The 18,800-nt window shown below is 41.3% G+C and overlaps 1 long non-coding RNA gene across 2 annotated transcripts; it reads right to left on the bottom strand.

Annotated features, from left to right (window-relative positions):
• Nucleotides 1-1,040: 1,040 nt before the first annotated feature.
• Nucleotides 1,041-3,178, bottom strand: LOC116104489. 2 transcript variants are annotated; one of them, XR_004123928.1, is made up of 4 exons: nucleotides 3,108-3,178; nucleotides 2,038-2,170; nucleotides 1,515-1,568; nucleotides 1,041-1,353 (listed from the first exon to the last, which is right to left on the bottom strand). It is a non-coding gene; the product is annotated as an uncharacterized LOC116104489 (long non-coding RNA). The 2 variants fall into 2 exon arrangements; XR_004123927.1 differs by lacking the exon at nucleotides 3,108-3,178 and having other exon boundaries at nucleotides 2,038-3,098.
• Nucleotides 3,179-18,800: the final 15,622 nt, after the last annotated feature.

Here is an 18,800-nt window from a genome sequence, read left to right as displayed (position 1 = left end):
TGTTAAATTGATTGTTGTTTTATATCAAACAACTTTTATAATACTTATTTTTATTGTTAAAATATTTTGTAAATTTTAAGGAATATAACGAAAAAGATATTGTGGGTATTGAAGGGGGGCCTCTGGGAGGAGTGGGGGTACAAAAGGGAAACAAGAATGTGATTTAATTCTATCTACTTAAAATATGTTTTTAAATGTTAACAAATTCAGATAAATTGAAATCATGTAACTTTTCTCATCATAATGCAATAAAAGTTTAAAAGAAAAGAAATGAAGGAAAAAAGTGAAAAAAAATGAAAAAAAAGAAAAACAAAACAAAACAACAACAAAAAGATTGGAGGAGGGAAACGCATAATCAGAATATACTGCAGAAAAATTTTTCCAACAAAAATGTTTAAAAATGATTGTTTCGAAGACAGTGCCTCACTCCCTATGCAGCCCAGGCTAGTTCCTAGCTTGTGACCCTCTTTTCTCAGTCTTCTGAGTACTGAGTTTATGGTTGTAAGTGGCTTCATTATTGTCAGAAATGCATTATACCTTGTCTAAAATTCACATGAAACTAGAAGGCTATGTGATACTTGACACAGCTTTGTAGTTTTAGGACAGAAACATACTGACTTTATTTTATGATAGCATAAATTTAAATTCTTAAGATTATTTCTGAAATTAACAGAAAGAAGCATTTTTTATCATAGCTAGATATTGTAAATTTCCATGTTACACTTATGAATTTACAACTGAAAGACTAACAAATCTGTATACATGACTATATAGTATGAAATAGAGTTTATTCAGGGTATCGGGAGGGGAGTTAAGAGGGTAGTAGAGACAGAGAAAGGCAGAGAGAGGGAGAGAGTCGAGAAGTAGGGGTCAGCCATGAACACATGGAGAGAGGGAAAAGGGAATGGGGAAGGGATGGGGAAGGTACAGTCCAAGAGAGCAAGAGAGAGCAAGAGAACAAGACAGTGAGGAGGGAACAAGCAGCCCCTTTTATAGCGGGTTAGGCCTACCTGGCTGTTGCCAGGCAACTGTGGTGTGGAGTTTAGACAAAATGCTAATATTCCCCTGTTTTGGTTTAATTAAAAAAGAAAAAAATTAGAAAGAGGTGATGGCGAAGCAGGAATAGGGTCATTGTAATATCTGACTACTTCTGGCTGGCTTTGAGGGTGACATGTCTCTAGGGAACCTAGAAGAATGGGTATGGGGGATGTTTGTCCAGGAAAGTTGTCGGTTTCCCTGCTGTCCAGGGCCTGTGGAGCCATCTGAGGATAGGTCAGCAGTATCTGTGTCTGTGACAGGAGATTGAGCATCTGAAGGTTGCTTCTCTGCAGCTGTCCTGGGTGTAGTAAGCACCTGGACTTGACAAGAGGTTGAAAAATGTTATAGTTAGACAATAAAATTAAGTACATTTGGGAGAAAGAAAAAAAATTTTTTTAAGATGTACATTTGAAACCCAGAGGAATTCAACCCTTTGGAATAGGTAGTAAGTGGGAACTGTGGGCAGATGCACTTACCTGGATGGAGTCTATTTGGTCCATGAGCGGTAGATCTGAATAAGTTTCCTGTAGCTTATGAGTTTACAAAAGAGATAACATGAGTTAACAACATGAAACAGTCTTTAAGATGAGCCTTTTGTGGAACAGAAGGAAGAAAATTTTGTGATTAAAAAGTTGGATCGTATAGTGGAATGTTTTATTAGAGTTAATGTTAGGACAGTGGCATAGAGGAAGAGGAAATATGAAGCCTTTAATTAATGGAAACCGAGTTTAGGTAAGGAGATAACAGATTACATCTGTGAAAGCTTTTTCTAGCTGTCAAGCTATAGTTTTCTTAGCGGTCAATGTAGTCACAAGTCTGGGGAATAAACTTATTCCCCAGGTATATTATTTAAAAAATGACAGAGTCCACTAGCCAACTGTTCCCTGTGGTCTCCATGGTCTCCATGCCAACTTGGGCAGTCAGTCTGGCTTTCAAGCGCAGAAGACGCAGAGCTTTTTCTCTGTGGAATGAATACGTGTGACATGAGAAATGACTTACCCTGATTTAGCCTAGTCATTTGACTCAGGATATCCAGTGTTGTCCACCGTGTTTTTCAGTGATTATCATAACATTATCCAGACAGTATCCTGTAGTTGTGTCCACTTCTTCTGAGACCTCATGGGGTTTTAAACTGTTAAAGGCTTTAGGAATTATTTCTGACATAAACTTGATAATTAGCAAACTTCTGACAAGATTGAGGGGTATATCGATTGGTTATAACTGAATAATTTAATGGCAGTAGTAGTGAAAGACCCAAAGAGTCTTTCTCTTGGGACAATTGCCCAAAGACCACCAAGAGTCCGAAATTCGTTGTAACAGCAAGAGGATGTAATTGGTCCGTGCGCCGGGGTTCAGCTGCCTTAGGGAAGGAGCAGAACCCCGAGTGACTGTTACAGAGAGTATTTAAGCTCAGAAACCGCAAGTAGGTGGGGGGGGGCGGGGGGGGGTTCCAGGGAAATTCCAGTATACAGCTATACAAATATCTCCTATACATTGATCGATTGTTCAGCTATCTTTGGCAACATCTGCTCTTTGTGGTCGGCCATTTCCTCTGGGTACTGAGCATTGAGGAGTGGTCCCAGGGTCCCTGGGGTTAGTTTCTCATGACCCTGGTGCAGGCAGCCCCTGGGGTCAATTTGTATTTTTCCATGGTCTTACAGTAGAAATCATCATCTATCAAGACAGGATAGGAATGAGAATCTCAAGTAACAGGTTGTGTAGGTAGAGAAAAGCACCTTTTGCATTAGCAAAGAAACATCTGGTTAGGACCAGAATAAAAGTTAACAGCAGTGGCTTGAGATCGAACTGATCTGGCAGGCAAGACATGGGAATGGCTAGTCTGTGGAGTGAGGGAGGCACCAGGCAGGGGCAGTGGCTGGGCAGTGGGAACGGTTGGGTGCGCAGACCGGGTGGGTGCACGGGTCTGCAGAGCTAAAGACAGGTGCGAGATTGCTAAGAACCATGATAACGACATGTGTGGTCCTGCTGCTGAACGGAGTGGTGGCAGCGGGAACTGTGTGCTGGGTGGTGGTGGCTGTAGGTGGTGGCAGCGGGAAAAGTGTGCTTACTTGACCAGGTACAGGGTGGGACTTCCTACTAGCAGCCGGAAGTCCCGGAAGTCCGCTGCCGGAGTCCATGGTGGGCGGGGAAAAGGAAGCTCTCAAAGTTGCGTGTTCCATACCCCAGCAATGTGAATGCTATTCTTGTGGCATCGCTAGCCTTCACTTTATAAGTCCCCGGTAGAGAAAGAGGGGGAGAGGGAGGAGGAGACGGAGGGAGAAAGGGGCTCCCTCGCGTGTGCAGGAATGAGGCTTTTCGGATAAGGTGAACGCTGTTTTAGGGGCAGATAAGCTGGGCAAGGCCAAAGCTGCCTTTCCCGCGGCAGAGCTTTGGTGTGTGTGGGAGGCAGCAGAGGATTGCACGCATGGGAAAGCAAGTCTCAGACAGGGTCCCTGGCAGGACTCACTTTCCCTGCGCTGAAAAGGGAGCAGAGCTAAGGAGCAGAGTAGGGAGGGAGACCAAGACGTGGCAATGAAGACTGACCCCTGGCTGAGACACGTGGGGACTGGGGACTAACACTCTGTGCTCCTGAGCCACAGAGAGTTGTTTGTCCAGGCCGGGCCTGGAATCCTCAGCTTCTAGAAAGAAACTGTCTCAAAAGGAAAGAGGAAAGCTTCACCCAAGGGAAGGGAGTCCTAGAACGAGGGTCAGGGCAGCACAGGGTTAGCTCTGAGCTCATGAAACCTTTCCTGGGACTATGTGGACAGTTACTCTGACAGTGAGGGATGGGGGCTTACCAGTTCTGGACTATTAAGCATGGGTCTTTTGTGGTAGCTGGGGTCGGATACAAACCTGCAGAGTTTCTAAATCTGAATCTCTGCACCATTATGATGTATTTATAAAAAGATAAAGAGAAAGGGAATATGTTCTATGGGGGTGTGGTGAGGTATAGGGGAAGGGGATGTCTCAGTGGGCCCTTGCTGAGGCATCCCTTACCCCTGAGGGACCAGCCACACAATGGTATAGTATAGAAGAGTTTATTCAGGGCATGGGGAGAGGAGTTAAGAGGTTAGTAGAGGCAGAGAAATGCAGAGAGAGGGAGAGAGAGTAGAGAAGAAGAGAGGCCAGCCATGGCCATGAGCATGTGGAGAGTGAGGGAAGAAAATGGGGAAGGGAGGGAGAAGATCGAGGGGACAGGAAATGAGAAGGGAAGAGCCCAAGAAGAACAAGAGAGGGATGAGGGGGCAAGCAGCTCCTTTTATAGTGGGTCAGGCCTAGCTGGCTATTGCCAGGCAACTGTGGGGTAGAGTTTAGACAGAATGCTAATAATCTTGGCACACAAAAACTCCAGAGTCGTTGGAGGTCAGGGATCATATATAAATCCTAGGTGTGGATGAGAAGCTCAAGGACCTTAACTAACCATCTCTGAATCTTATAATCCCTATATTTCAGAGGGCTCCACACTCAAAAGGATCAGCTGGGGGGGTGCTTATGTTTCGGTCACCTGCTAGGACATGATAATCTCACCAAGTCATGGAATGGGCCAAGTACTCGAAGGGCCCAGCACCCCTTAGTCCCTGGAAACTTGTGGTCCTGCAGGATTTCAGGAGGCCATGGTCACATCAGCATGTTTAAATGGGCATGATCTTTTCTAAAATCACTTTCAGGAACTGCTTTACATTTTCAAGAATTTTTTTTTTTTTTTAACTAAAAGCTCTAAAAGTCTATCGTCTACCTTCAACCTAGTTTTGTTAGGTGAGAGAATGACAATGAAGTGTTCGAAAGATTAGAAAATGCTACTACAATCTGTAGTTACTGTTATTAGCATGGAAATGCCCTTGGAATCTACAAATTGACCCTGGGAAACTTGACTGAACAGCTAGTCTAGAAGCCCTTCCCCACAACCCCAAACACACATAGAACAGCAAGTCACTACCCCTAAGAGCCCACAGAGGTCAAGCCGATGAGAGGCAAGAGAAAGGCTCCAAATCAGGATGGGCTCAGGGAGATGAGCTCTGAAGGACACCCTCCCTCACCCCTAATCTTGGCTTAAAAGTCTGCTGTTTAGGGGCAGACAGAGGTGAGTGAAGGGGAGACTGTCCTTGGCTTCTGCCAGTTACATTTCCCTGATGTCTGCCTTCTCATTCACATGGAATTCTCCATCTCTCTGTCTCTCTACCTCAACCACAACCCACCGTGTCTGTCTGACTGCCAAATTTTCTTTCACTAAAAATCCTATTGGACAGGGACTCTTCCAGCCCCTGTGAAAGTTTATCTTCACTGTATCTGTCAGGACCCTATTTCCAAACTCACATTCTGAGACAATAGGACTGTAAGTTTAGCATGAAGATGTGGTGTGGGTCCAACCCATTCCAATCTCCCAAATATAATTTGAGACTTTTTTTTTCAGTTTTATTAGAAAAGGAGAATAATAGAAGTCATCTAAAGTCTATATTCTGTTCATAAGTAGAGTATCCAAGACAGATACGAGGCCATTTCAGATGGCTTTTAAAGGCCACACTCACAAATCGCATCAGCACCACAGAGGCCTCTGCCTTGCACCAACTATAAGGAGTCTTGTTTATTACAGACTCCTAGGATCTGAATAGAATCGAATAAGCAGGAGTCTATGTTAGCACTCTGTCTAAACTCCACCCCAGTTACCTGACAGCAGCCAGGTAAGCCTGGCCCACTATAAAAGGGGTTGCTTGCCCCCTCCTCCCTCTCTGACTCTTGCTTCCTTCTTGTTTCTCTCTTGCCCTCTTGGGCTTTTCCCTTCCCCCATCACTTTCCCCTCTCTCCTAGTGGTCATGGCCAGCCTCTACTTCTCTCTACACACACTCTCTCTGTCTCTCTCTCCTCTACTACTCTCTTAACTCCCCTCCCCACCCCTCCCCCCAATAAACTCTGTTCTATACTATACCATGGGGCTGGTCCCTCAGCGGGAAGGAATGCTTTGGCAGGGGCTTGTTGAGACATCCCCTTCCCCCATACCTCATCACACTCCCATTGAACATAACTTATACCTCTTTATTTGTTTATCAGACTAACTCACTCTGTCCCTTTGTAGCTCGCTGGAGTTCTCAGAATTTAATAAGGTCTACCCAGCTTTCCTGTGTGGTTCCTATCAGGCCATGGCAGATATGTGTTATGTGTGGGAGGGACCTGGGTAGTTCTTTAAGTTTTCAGTGGATAAAACCAGACAGCTAATGTTTGCTCACCATTTCGCTAATTGGCCAAATTCCTGATTTTGCTACTTTGGTGATGGCTTGTTAGCAACTAGTCATATTATTGCATACTCAACACTTTCGCTTTCTCTCTGTCTCTACAAATGCACAAGTGCATTAACAACCTTACTTGTTATTGTTAATTCTTAAAAAATCTGACCTAATATTTTAAGACATTTTATGATTGATTATTTTGGGTTATGAAATTCTCATTTGAAACAGGAAGAGAGCATATAAAGGCAAAAAAATAATATAAGTAAAAAGGAGATTTTGATCTTAGAAACTTGTGCCTACAAAGAAGGATGCAGGTTAAATGGGATTCTTTAGTGTGTACATTTTCCTGGAGAGCAGAGGAACTGGATAACAGATCACAGCAGGTACCCAACAGGAGTGCTGGCACCAGCAGCTGGTTCTAGTGAGGTGGGAACACCCGTGGCTCAGTCTCCAGTGGATGCTTTGTGCTCCTCTCCCCAAACTGTGGATTCCAACTCTATGCATCCTCTCAGCTTTTTTTTTTTCTTCTCTATAGAATCTATTCAGGAAGAAAAATACACCCTTGAGGAACAACAAGAAAATTAAACTTGTCAGTGGATGTATAGGTATGAATCCTATTCAAAATAGTGTAATTTTTAACTATTCAATTTAAAATAATCACAAACATTCACTTGCAATAAAGAAAAAAAAACGATGCTCCCAAAGCATGGTGGGAAGAAGCTGTGAGCCACAGGGAGAACTGCTGTTTAAAATGATTCATTTGTAAGAAGAAAGCTGGGCAGGTCACTAGAAACCTCTCAGTACAAAGTGTGGCTGGGAGATGCATAGTTTAGAACTGCTTCAGTTCGTTGGTATTCAAGAACAAATGATATAATCAAAACATCATTTTTTCAGATGTAGAGTATCTTCCAGAGGACCTGGAGAGATGCTCGGACTCATACCCTCCTCTGAAGAGAAAGTTGTTTTGTGTGGGTGGCTAGGGCGATGGCTTGGCATCATTATATTTTCAAAGTGCTCAGGGGAGTAATTCATTTACAGCAACTGGTATAATTATTGTTGTATTTCAGTAATCATTACTTTATGCTAATCACAGACTATTGTAATTGCTGATACAAGGAATGAACTACATACTTTCAAAACAGCCATTTTCAGAAAGAGGTGCAAATGAGAATTAGTATGCTTTGAAGAGTCAGGGGAAGCTGAGAAAGTGGGGCATGCATTAATGGCCACATTTCTTCCTGCAATGTGATCATCAGCAAACTCCCTGAGTTTACTTGGAATCAAGAATCCACTGGAGGCTGCACATCACCGAATATTTTAGCAAAGATGCTTTGATACATTTCTTGGTGTAGCAAGGACTTCTCTTAATCTTTTAATCTTAGTTTCTAAACTAGAGCCATCAGAAGGCTTGGCATTTTATTAGAACACATCCACCTCCATCCTGCATCTCTGCTGTTCGTTCCTCTAATGAAGTTGCTGTACTGTGTAGGTGCTGACAAGCTGACGCATGTGCACCAGACACACCAGAGCCTTTCTCTCTTGAAATCATACCCGTGGGCTTGAGAAACCTTAGTGCGACAGACTTGTCCATAAACCAACTTCCTTTGGATGCTTGAAGGAGTCTCATGGGATGATACTGACCCTACATCCCATAGCCACAAACTTTAAGATGTTATATGGTGACATCTTTGCAAGCCGTAGTCTGATGCTACAAACTCTGATAAATATATATACACTCAGTTCTCTCCTTATCTGACCAGGAAAAGAAGCGTAAGCCACAGTAGGAAAGGGAGAGTCATCCTTTTGTCAGAACACTTTCACTTTTCCTTCAAAAAAGCAAGCGAAGATACGTTTTAACTCATTGGAATGAGGGTCTGGCGCTGGCATGTTTTATGCAGTTAAGATGGCACTAATCATGCAAAAATGATTTTTAAAAAAGTCATGTTAATATTTTGCAGTATTGTTCATTTTGTCTATAGAAACTCTTCTTCCAGACGGTGCTATTCTGAGGTGTGGAATGCAGAGGTAAGAATGGCCACATGAAGCCTTTATTTCACAAGGCACTTTAGATTTAAGTTTCAGCTTAAACCCTTCTAAACAGTTTATCTAATTGGTATGTGAGGCTACCTCTGAAGTATTTGGACTGAGACTTCCTTTGATATTTATTTATGTATTTAAAACAAGAGAGCTGCCAACTGACTTGTGAGAATTGGGGAGTAGTAACCCAATCTATTCTTGCATGCTCTTAAACCAAGGTCTCATTTACTCTTGATTGTCAAGACCAGAAGTGTGAATAATTAAGAGATGAGTGTCTGCCTAAAAGGTGTAAGGCAGAAATTTTATGTTATTAGAAATAAGCAAAGAATTACTAGTAATTTGGCTGATTAAATATTATAAGAAGAAAGTTACTAGTGTTGGTCTATTATTGATTTTTGAAAAGTAATTATAACATATCCATGAAAGACTCAATGCCTAAACTTGAAGTATCAAGAGACTTAATAGTTTCTATGATACTCTGATCAGACAATTGTCCATTCTATGTTTGAATATCTGTAGTGATGAGAAATGCATTGTGTTGCTTATTCTTGTTTAATCTAAGCATAGGGATTTTCCTTATCAAACTGCCCTCTAAATATTTATGCTTATACTTATAAACTTATATATACTTGTACTTAGTACGGCTCTCAGCTTTGATCAGAGTAGGTTCTGTTTGCATTAGGGAAGTTACTGCTGAGACTCTTCATTGTCTAAATGCTAAGAATAAGTGACTGTTGAAAGCTTAGTTCTGAATGGGACATCCATGTCTTTTTCATTTCTCCGAGGGCTCAGGGAGCAGTGAGGAGAAGGGGCTGAAAGGACTTATGAACATGCTACAGCATGTGTCTTCCTGCTATGGCAAGACTGCCTATGCTCAGCAGTGGGATTACCTCCATAAGATGTGTGCAAGATTAGGCCTGTCAACAATCTGTCATGGGTGGAAGGGGGCTGGCAAGACCCTACCCCACCTTTGGGAGCTATTTGCAGTTAGTGTTGTGAGGTAAAGAGACATTTTCTTCAATGGTTTAGCTTCTGGTAAGTCAAACACTCCCCCCCCCCCCCCCCCCCCCCCCCCCCGCCACACACACACCATCACCACCACCACGCTCATGTTTGTGGCCCTAATTGACCTAAAAAAGACAATTTCTGCTAACAGTCAAGATTTGGTTCTTTAACATCTGTGGGAACCAGCAGCCTTAATTGACCTAAAAAAGATTAATTTCTTCTAACAGTCAAAATTTGGTTCTTTAACATCTGTGGGTTCCAGCCTTTCTCTCTCTCTCTCTCTCTCTCTCTCTCTCTCTCTCTCTCTCTCTCTTTCTCTCTCTCTCTCTCTCTCTCTCTCTCTCTCTCTCTCTCTCTCTCTCTCTCTCTCTCTCTCTCTCTTTTGGTTTTTCGAGATAGGGTTTCTCTGTGTAGCCTGGCTGTCCTGGAACTCACTCTGTAGACCAGGCTGTCCTCGAACTCAGAAATCCTCCTGCCTCTGCCTCCCAAGTGCTGGCATTAAAGGCGTGCGCCACCACCGCCCAGCCCTTTCTTAGTTCTTTGTAGAATGAGTTCAATGACCAGACTTACCTTTTTCCTAGATTGTTCAGTACCTATGAGGTTTTCATTCCAACAGTGCATCTCTAGAATTAGAAGACAGCATTTTGTGTTGCTCTGTGTACATTCTAGGATTTGAATTTTACTATTTCATCCTAAGATCACTTACAAGGAAAAGATAGAATTCTTCTAACTAATTTCATGCTGTAGTCCTTCATTATGTACCCAACAGTGTCACCAGAAAGCTCATGTCATGGACTGGTTCTTACCTGGCCACCTACCTCTGATGTATGAATGCAGCCATCTTGTTGGGGAAAGGAAATAAATATTGTCTGGATTCACCAGGTATTGAGTAGACTTTGCACCCCTCTTCCTTAGCCTTCTTTAACCCGCTTTAAGCAATGAGTATCATGTGCTTTCAGATGAACTATCATTGAACTCTTGCGGTTGGAAGAGTTTTATACTCTTATTGTGCAGCAAAATAGGTTAGATAATAGAATGTTTTTTTTTTTTTAATTTGTTTTTGAGCCACAAAAAAATAAAAAAGTTCAAAACAAGCTGACTCTTGGTATTTCAGTTAACCTTAACTAAACTATTTGAAAGATAAAAAAGGCCTGAAATTTTGGGAGATGTGAACTCCAATTCCTTCTGCAATTTAGGGACCTTTGTTTGAAATAATGATTCTTTGTAAAGGGCCATTGTAACAAATGGCTCTTTGTGACTGTACAGCAAATGACATGGCACACACTATTCTGATAGGAAGAAGCATGAAAAAAATCTCTGTCCTGTTTTTCTATAGACAGTCTGAACAGCTGTGTACAGCCACTTACAAGTCAATGTGTGTGTCTTTGAGGCTGGGTCCTGTTGCTCACAGCTTGACCTTAGGTCAGTGGGGCCACAGGGCAAAGGCACTTCAGTGGTTGGCTAAAACTCACAGTACTCTCTGGTTTGGTATATATAAATTCTCTTTGTTGTCTGTTTACCATTCTAGAGTTGGTGGGACCCAGCAGAATGGAGCCTCAAATTGAGGAAGACTAAAGTTTCATGCAATAGCCACCTTGATTCAGAGTACCAGACAATTTATACTCTGAGGATTAAGAGGAGTCACATGAATAAAGTGTCCAATCACCTGGGCATGCCACACGTGGCAGAAACATATTTTCCTGTGGAGGCATATAAACAAATAACAATGCCCAGTGGTAATGAGTAATCTGAAATAAACTCCCTCCTATCTGCTACTCCTGGGAGGGGCACAAAAGCCAATCCAATTCTATCTTTCTAAAAGAAACTGAGGTCACACAACTCTTGACTTGGCTCTTTGGAGTTTTCTTACAAGCATTCAGAAATCCCCTCATACACCTTCATTCTTGGACTGTGTTCCGACATGGATCTAGACAAGGAAGGAGGACAACTGCTTCACCGTGGGGAGCATGCCCTTTCCTAAGGTTTGCAGCTGCTGTCATTGTTACCACAAGGGTTATGAAGACGTTATTCACAGATCTTCTAGCATTTTAAAGCAAGCAAAGCATTCCACATGAACTTTATTGTTAGAAAAGTTCCATCAATGAACTGACTTTAAATAAGCGTAGTGCAGGCTAAATAAAGCAGATCTGACCTGGTTTGCAGCACCTAATAAAAAAGTAAGTGACCTTCATCTGTACTTTTCAAAGACATTCAAGGAATATCAAGTGTTCTTACATTTAGTCTGATTTTAGTCTGTTAATTACCTAAGTGTCTTTAACTTAATATGAATATAATTGGTTCAATTGTCAACTACATTAGACTTAAAATGTATTTCAAGTATGATATCACATTGAATACTCTTTTGTAGTATGTGTTTTGTAAAAAGTCAAAATTTTAATTTTGAACAAATTCATTGGATTTTAATAGTGAAAAATAATTGCTATGAGTAAAACTTGCCTTTATGGCAGCCAACATTTCCGTTATAGTAAGTTTCAGTGGAAGTGTGAGAAGGCATGAGTAGTCTTTGTAACAGGCCAATGTGACTATTTTATTATGAAATATTACTGCAGTTTTCATTAAATGATTTTTATATTCTGAGACATAAATGTAAGTAGTTTTATTATAAACATTTTATACTCATTTTGGTCTGGTAGTCTTGTTTCAAGTAAGAAAGAAAAGTGATATTTCTTTGAGTCTTGTCCTTTTCAAACTCAAGTAAGTCTGTTGCCTCTGGCTACAGAGATCAAAAGGAGTTTCCCAAGTCAGTTCGGAAAGTCTGTCTGTCTTTCTGGTCTTCAGTATTAGCAATAGTTATAAACCAGGTGTTGCTCTTGGGAAATGGAGGTTTTGATTATTAAGAGTTTGGCATGGAGAGCCAACAGCAAGCTCTGAGCTATGTGCATGGAGCAGACTACAGCTCAAGTCACAAATCTTGACAAATGATGCTTTGAGCCTTTAACCGTCAGCTCCTAAAACTGTGGTTTTGAAAAGCACATCATTTTTAATTAACTTTTTCACCTCTGAAATTCCAGTTTACTGACTGACTGAATCTCTTCTTACATTGAATTCTTAAGACATCTGGGCTTGCTACTGTTGGCTTGTTAATTACTAGATAACGATATGTTTTGATTTGAAAGAACAAAATAATAAGAAATTAAGCCTCTCACTAACAGCATGACAAAGGCAATCTGTCAACACACTGTTAATTTGCTTCTAAGAGACTATACCAGCAATAATAAAAGACATAAAATTCTTCATTCCTTGATGTGGGGATAGAAACCTCCGGGGGAGGAAATATATGAGAAGGGGAGAATCAGAGACAGAGACAGAAAAAGGTCTTGATTGTTAATCACCACTGTCAACTTGATTAAGAATAGCCTACAAGATTGACTAAGCATAACTCTGCCTGTATTTCTGAATTTCCAGAAATGATTAATTAAAGAAGGAGGACCTACCACACAATATTTGTGAGGAAATGACATGGACTTGGGTATTGGACCAAACCAAAACAGAAAAAGGAGAGAGGCAGCTTAACAGCAATATTCCCTTCCCTTTGCTTCCTGTCTGCCATGAGGAATGTCCTTTGCCACACTTTCCTGCCATTATGGTGGCTAATGGTCATAAAGCCAAGCCCTAAGTTCTGAGCCCTCTGTAATATGGCCATAAGTTCTTCCAGTGTGTCAGATATTTTGGTCATAGCAACAATACAAAAAATGCAGAGCCCAACTGAAACCACCATACCTTAGTCTTTTATGTCTCTTCTGTCAGAACTTTTGTTTTTATTAGAAATTAAAGGGCCATCTTGGTCTTGTTTCCTGTTGCTGTGGTAAAAAACTGACAAAAGCAACTTAGAGTGAAAGCATGCTAGTGCTCAGACAGTTTTCTTTACTCTTATATAGTCTAGGATCTTCTGCCTAAGGAATAGCGCTGCTTATAGTGGACAGGTTTTCCTATTTTGGTAAGGATAATGAAGATAATTCCCACAGACATACTTTCAGGCCAACCTGATCCAGACAGTCCCTCTTTTCCTAAGTGATTCTTGCTTGTGTAAAGTTGACAATTAAAACTATCATAGGGACAATGCTCTAAATGTTCCTAAAAGTTCTTTCCAGTTCAGAGCATCTACTAGGCACTGAGTTAATTCTTCAGCTACACTAATAAAACTGCCATGGCCATACCCTTGATTTTGCCTTTATGTTATGGTCATGACCTGAGTTTTTTTTTCCCCTGCCCACTGGCTGCAAAGAGTAGGGGTAACAACCAGTTTTCCACCCTGGAGAGCTCTAGCCTTTCCATCTTAAAAGATTCTCACTGTAAACTGAATATGCAGCTTTTTCTAAAATTAAGTTCTTATAGTACTTTTTATATAGTGATCACCTACTATTTTCAACATTTTGCCTGAAGATCAACTCCAAGACTTCATAAGTGTACGATGCCTATATGCAATGGTTACTACCTTTTTGTTTAACCAGTTTTCTTGCCATAACACTCCCTGGATTGTTTTTCTAGCATGTGCCTGCTATCCTCATCTAAAGTCAGTTGTACCTAAGTTTGGTTTCTGCATGAACTCCTCCTGTTTCTACCTCCTGAATGCTGGGACATGTATGTTTCACCATGCTTAGGTTATGTACTAATTATCTATGACTATAATAATGATGTGTAACAAACAACTACAATTTATTTGCTTAAACCAACAAGAATTTATTTAGTTTTTGAGTCTGTGAACAAAACAGCTGGGTGCTTTGCTCTTGCATGCTCAGATAATGACTAGATGTTGGCCGGTCTAGCAAGATTCATCTGGGATTTTGGGAATGCCTGCCAATGCTCTGCATTATCATTCTTCAGTAGATCACTAGGTGTTTCTCATGACAAAGTTCAATGATGAAAAAGATAGATGCACAAATGCACTTTCCAATGATATAAAAATACATGTCATAAAAGTAGGCAACCATTTGGAAGGACACTAGAGTGAGAGGGAGGGGGGGAACAAAAATAGATACTGAAGGAATAAAAATCAAGATAAATATGGCATTTTCTACCTGTCTAAGGTCTAGAATGATGTATATATATGGCATGCATACATGTATAAATGATATGAAAGTAGATGGGGGTGATATGAGAAGAGAAAGGGGGCCAAAAGGAGGGGGAGGGGGAACAAGAGAAGGTACTGGTGAGAACATAACCAAAGTGCAATGATGTGTAGGTGTGACAGTGTCCCAGCAGAACATACCATTCTATATATTACTGTCCTAGTTAGCCTTAGCTGTCAGCTTGACATATCCTATAGTCACCTGAGAGAAAAAGCCTCAGATTTCTCTCTAATCTCTGAGGGATTGCCCAGATTAGATTGTCCTTTGGTCATGCACAGGGCCTATGCAGGGCCTACACAGGTGTGCACTAGAGTCCTAGAGCTGAAAGGGGAGGTGAACACATGGCCCACCCCTACCTAGAAGCTATCTCCAACCAACTTATAACCACATGCAAATGAAAATTTAGTTTTTCTCCAAGGGACTCTCACTAAGGAAACAAAAAGCTCTTAAGGCCCCATGCTCAGTAGAAGATGGCCCACAGGAAACAAACTCAGTCGCATCTTTGGTAAATACTTATCTCAGAATGTGATGTCAGGGCATTTTTCTTTTTAAATTGTTATTAATTCAGTTAATTTACCTTTACAATAACATCCTTTCTATATATAGGCTTCTGACTTTGTGTCTTTATGGAACGAATGTGTATCTGTTTCTTGTGCCTTTTCTTGGGCTCTTTTTCTTCGGCTTATTTGCTTTGTCCCATTCTGATTTGTTTTATTATATTTTATTATTACCCTTTAGATGCCTATTTTTTTCTAGTGAGGAACAGAGATGGAGTGGATCCAGGTGGGATGGGAGGTGGGGAGGAATTGGGAGGAAAAATAGAATGTGATGTGGAAATGATATCCCAAAGACTTCTACCTGATGACAATGTAAGTGAGTGTACTGCCCAGCAGTGTTTAAAGTGTGCAGTAACAAGAAAGAACTGCTACAGTTTGGTGGATGGTAGAGTACTATGGCCTCCTTCGGCTTGATCCCAAGGGTTTCCACATAGTGAGCTGGTGGGACTTATTAAGAGGCCAGGGCCAGTGAGAGCTGGTTAAAATCTGTGGGAGTATTGTACCACAAAGCATCAGGGCAGTTCTTCTGAGATCCTAATTAGTTCTTGGTAAGGTATGGCCCTCAAGTTACCCCTCTGGCTTCCTGTCTCACTGTGTGATCTTTCCCAGACTCATTTCTTGCCATATCGTTTGCCATGAGGGAAGCACCAGCTCTGAGCTGATACTGTCTGAGTCCTTGAACCTCTAGCACTAGGGCAGAGGCAGGGAGGAGTAAAACAAGAAAAAGCCTTCTTTTCTTTATACTTGGGCACCTTACGTGTTTCGTTACACACACACATACACACAAAGGGACTAACACAATATTCATACCACGTGAGCCAACAATTTCAGTTCTAGGTGCGAGTGTAGGGCTGCCAAGATAGTTCAGCGGGTAAAGCTTCTCCCTGCAAAGCCTGATGACCCAACTTTGATGACCCAGCCCCACATGCAGAAGGAGAGAACTGACTCCCACAAGTCTGCCTTTGTCTACTTTCCCCCACAGGCCCTGTCTCTAGCTAATCAAGTTGCTAAGTTCTCTTCGCTCTGTGTCTGAGCTGTTACTTTCATGTCTCCTCTCACAGATGTCCGCTGGTGCTCTTCAGGCAACCAAGTCCATTTTAACTCCGTGTATCTTAGGGAGAAAATACTAAATATAAATATTTTAGGGAGAACGGTGTTTACCTTTCTCCACCTGTAGCACAGATGGCACCTTCTAGTACCTTCTAGCCAGTAGGAATGAAGCTTCCAGGTTCCCAGGGCTGCAGGATCATTGGAGTCAGTTCAGTGGAGGATGTGTCGCATGGCTATCTACAGTCAGGGTCGCTTAGGTACTTAAAATTGTCTAGAAACTTGAGATACAGTCCGGGTTGACTGAAAATCTTCCTCTACATTACATATTGTCTTTGGGGGACCAACCAACCACTTTGGAACCTGAAGAGTAGAGTAAGCACAAAAGCGAGGTCTCGGGGAAGAGGACTTGAACAGAGCCAAAGATGTGGTGGACTGGTTTCCAGTTGCAACAGAGTGTAGGTAGAAAGAAACCAAAGGTTGGATTGCAAAGTTTGGTAAGTTGTGGGTTGTAAGTAAATTTCATTTGATTCAGAAGAGCAAATCATGAGATGTCTTCAAACAATTCTTCCTACTGAACGTATTTTAGATAAATTGACCCTGATAAACGAATGCAATAGATACACTATGGCCTTAATACTAGACACAGAAAAATTGACGTTAATGGTATGTACAGCCAGGATCACAATATCGGTGCAAATTAGTTTTGAATTTGGTACCAGCTTGATCTCTTCACATGACACCGCATGAGTCACCTATGTGGTATCTTCAACAATTCAGCCTTACTATCAAGTCTGGAGGGTAGCCAGGTGCAACGGCAGGAGCCTTTACTGTTAGAGCTCTATGGGACATCGGCATCGAAAGCTTCAAAAAGGAACTAAGTCTTGGAATTGAGATTTTTTTTTCTTTGAAAGATTTATTTATTTTATGTATATGAATACACTGTACAGATGGTTGTGAGACATCATGTGGTTGCTGGGAATTGAGCTCAGGCCCCAGCACTGAGCTTTTTATTGGTTAGTCTATGGTGTTTAATACTGTCCTGTTACAGGGTAACTCCATTTTATCTATTCTCTCTCTTTCCCCCTCCCGTCTCTCCCCCTCTCATCTATCTCTCTGTAGAGAGAATCTCTTGTGCAGTGTTCTGTGTGGAAACATCACCTGTCTTAAGTTCTGAGGGGCTAATGCCCAGCATGGTGACAATGGTATTCTTCTCTGTACTGTACACTCCAATCTACCTGAGAGAGGGACTCTTACATATTCTCAGCACACTCTTGTTTGTACACACACACACACACACACACACACACACACACACAGCATTTCCTTGAGGTGATAGTGTGTTAACTAACTTGGTTATGGTTGTAATTTCACAAGATCTATGCATATCATAGCTTTAGTTTATAGACTTTGATTATATATCGTTTCAGTTTTCAATTAAGGTAGAAAAAGGCTGGTGTACTCAAAATGATGTCTAACATATTAAATTTCCTACTTTAATATTAATATATGTATTTCATAGAAATTCCTCTAAGATGAGTTTTAGTAAATTAGAATATTCCATTTTCTAGATGTTACAGAACTTGACAAATTTTTATTTAATTAAAATATAATTATATCATTTTCTTTTCTCTTTCTTCCCTTCTACCCCTCTTAAATCCTCTCTCCAAATTCCTCTTCTTTAATCATCCTTAGCAAATTCTTATTTATTCATTTGAACATGTGTAGAGTCTAGTTATGGTTAAATTTCAGGGCATTTTTTTTCTTTTTTTATTGATTAATTGTGTCCTTTATAATTTCATGTGTATATAACATATTCTGATTACTTGCTTTCCCCTCTCCCTCCTCTCAGTTACTGCCCATCGCTTTCCTAGATCCATGACTTTTGGTTATTCTCTGTGACCCATGCAGTTTAACCAGGATGGCAACTGTCCATTGGCCTGGTGTGGTCACTAGGGTGTGTGATACTGAAGGCAATGCCTCCCATGCTCCCTGAATCTATCAGTAGCAAGTAGCCCAGGAGGGAGGAGTGGGGTCCCGTGAGCCTCTGCTCTATCTAGGAGGCCATTCTTGTATAGAGCCATCTCAGGCAGCCTCAACTCTTTGTTTGTTTGTTTGTTTGTTTGGTTGGTTTGGGTTGGGTTTTTGGTTTGTTTGTTTTTCTGAGACAGCATTTCTCGGCATAGCTCTGGCTGTCCTGGAGCTCTTATGCCTTGGTGACAGTAATGAACCCCGAGGCTCGTTTCTCTGCAGGTTTGTACCTGCTTGAGGTGAAGTGACTATCCTTTTTTTTTTCTTTCTTTCTTTTTTTTTTTTTTTTTTTTTGGTTTTTTGAGACAGGGTTTCTCTGTGTAGCCCTGGCTGTCCTGGGACTCACTCTGTAGACCAGGCTGGCCTCAAACTCAGAAATCCACCTGCCTCTGCCTCCCAAGTGCTGGGATTAAAGGCGTGTGCCACCACTGCCTGGCTTGACTATCCTTTTCATGTCACAGACTTTCACCGAATTTCTTCCTTACTTTTGTGATTGTTCTATTAATATTCTTACCCCTTTTATTGAGCTATTATTGTCTTTGAATAACTTACTGGGATACTATATAGGGTGAGAAATCTTATGATGGGCATCCGGATGGGGAGAAAATATCCTGGTCTTTCCATCACAGGGTGGGCTGGGCTAGTTTATACCTTTATACTGTCTTTGTGCTGGTCCCAACAATGTCACCAAGTTTTCTTAATTCCAGTGTAACATATTTTATTTTGGTTTTGACCCTTATCCTGAGATATTGCTAAATTTTACAAAGTAATTC

The sequence above is a fragment of the Mastomys coucha genome, unplaced genomic scaffold, assembly GCF_008632895.1.
Source record: "Mastomys coucha isolate ucsf_1 unplaced genomic scaffold, UCSF_Mcou_1 pScaffold22, whole genome shotgun sequence".
In the NCBI taxonomy this organism is placed as follows: Eukaryota; Metazoa; Chordata; class Mammalia; order Rodentia; family Muridae; genus Mastomys; species Mastomys coucha.
This window is presented reverse-complemented; position numbering and strand designations above follow the sequence as displayed.